Source organism: Perissodus microlepis, chromosome 17 (assembly GCF_051167445.1).
Source record: "Perissodus microlepis isolate ML-2025 ecotype Zambia chromosome 17, ASM5116744v1, whole genome shotgun sequence".
Taxonomy (NCBI): domain Eukaryota; kingdom Metazoa; phylum Chordata; class Actinopteri; order Cichliformes; family Cichlidae; genus Perissodus; species Perissodus microlepis.
In genome coordinates, this window is record NC_140477.1 from 2,862,501 (window position 1) to 2,864,575 (window position 2,075).

Genomic DNA, 2,075 nt, shown 5'->3' on the forward strand with positions numbered 1-2,075 from the left:
AATGTGATATCTATGAACTTCTCTGATGAAACTAATCAGCTGTGCACTTACAATAAAAGACTGACATATCACACCAGTTTTTCCTGTTGGTCATAATTGATGCAAATGTCCTCAGTGGTTGCAGAAAATTCAACAGAAGCACTTAAACAGTTTCAAATAATCATCACTGATTGGTACAGATGCTTCCAAGCAGATCATTAAAAGTCAGGATGCACACCATCAAATGTCACATTTACATATTAGTCTCCAAACACAAAATGCTCCTTTTATTTGTTAAAATTATGAAATATTCAAATGATGAAAGCCTGTATCAGCTGTGATCAAAGGGGATGGAGACATTGCTGATAGCTGACATTCGTATAAGTTCAAAATCTAATCGTTAACATAACCATGGATTTTCAAATTAAAAGATGTGAATACGTCCAGTTCCAGTAGTTTTCCCACAGTGAGTCTCTTTCATTAGAAGAAAGCCTTAATGATGTAACTCAGACGCTCCACCACAGCTCTTACTTTGGTGTTGTACTGCAGACTCTGGGTAATGTCTCGACTTAGAGAAAAGGCTGTAAAACCGATGTTGATTAAGTCTACTGGCTCACATGAACCACAGTGGCTTTGTATCCAATAATGGTTACCTCAACTGCAATTTTTACACTTTAAAGAGAGTCAGTTTCTTCTCTTTGGCAAACCAGTTCTGGTTCACAGAACCAGATTCCAGCATCACTGCAACTGGGCAACAAAGCCTGACCTATTTAAACTCAGTGTCTCAGCTTGGATACTTCTATTAGCATGCTTTTAATGCACCATCCTCATATGTATTTCTTTGTGTAGTACATGAATTTACAGGCAAGCTACTGGCTCCTAGCTAACAGCTAGCTAGAACTAACATTATTGGCAGTTCTAGTTGGAGACAAAGTATCTGAATTTCAGGAGCAGGACCACGCCTCCAAACACACTCCTTCCGGTTCTTATCTATATGTGTTCCCCCAGTTCTACAATCTGTTTGTTCTTGTTTACGTGCCCCACCCTCTCTACCCTTTTCAATTCTTTAACTTCTTTACTTCTGTTTAGTGCATGGGGATCTGCCAGGCCCCGGAGCCACCGCCAGTCCCCTTTCAGGCCTTCCCCAAACCGCAGCTCAATTCATGTCCAAGCCGTTCACCTTTATCTACTAAAATGCTGTCAAACCTAAAATAAAATAAAACCACACATGCAATCTAAGCATCAGGTATAAAATTTGAGAACTGCCGCTTTTGCTGTAAACCTCTGACTTACCAGTCAAATAGCAATTTTCATTCGTTTCTTTTCAGGTTTGACATTTTGGATATAAAATATAATTTCTTTTTGTACTATTAGACATTTACTGTAATAATTTTAATTTATCTTATTAGACTTGGGTGGAACGTTGCCATGCATTAAATCTTGATTAGTGTGTTTGTGACCTTCATGTATAGACTGATGAACAGTGGTTTTGTGTCACCCTCACTGCAAATGCTGCCTAGATCTACACTAGGGCTCTTGTAGCTCTTTGTTTCAGCAGTTATAAAACATTTGTTATACCTGCTCTTGTTTTCCTGCAGTTCCAGATTAACAAGGACCACGTCTAAAAGCTTTTCTTCCATATGCGATATAGCAGCCAAGAAGCTCAAAGTCAACACATTTTTTGACATTGTCCTGTGTTAAATAAGGAAACTTCTCACTTAGCACACCCTGTTACTTCAGACAGACTGGAAATGAAGCAGAAAGGAGTGGCTCAGCGATCTGGCAGATAATTACTACAGTGGGAAATCTCATAATAACCCAGGAAAGGAGCCACAGGGTTCCTTCTTATCCTGACCAGCAGGAGAAAAGAGCATTTTATGGTTTTGCCATCCCTGCTGTTTACATTATGAGCCATATTTAGTTACTTTTAATTTAGTGATTGAAGGGAATACTTCACTGTGAACTGGGACAGTGCATTAATAGGACTGAAGTCCACAGTTAAGCACAGGAGTTGCTATTAAACCCACAGTGATAATAGCAATGATCTAATGCAGTGGTTCAAACCTTTGCTGGCATGCCCCACTTCACCACCCTGT

At 39.4% G+C, this 2,075-nt stretch overlaps 1 protein-coding gene across 3 annotated transcripts in view; it reads left to right on the plus strand.

Annotated features, from left to right (window-relative positions):
- The window catches only part of rerg (RAS-like, estrogen-regulated, growth inhibitor), a 57,858-nt gene extending 57,782 nt beyond the window's left edge, over positions 1–76 (plus strand). For all 3 annotated transcript variants that reach the window (XM_084909878.1, XM_084909879.1, XM_084909880.1), the window contains exon 5: positions 1–76. This exon is cut by the window's left edge and continues 1,838 nt beyond it. The gene's annotated coding sequence lies outside the window, so the exon portion shown is untranslated.
- Positions 77–2,075: the final 1,999 nt, after the last annotated feature.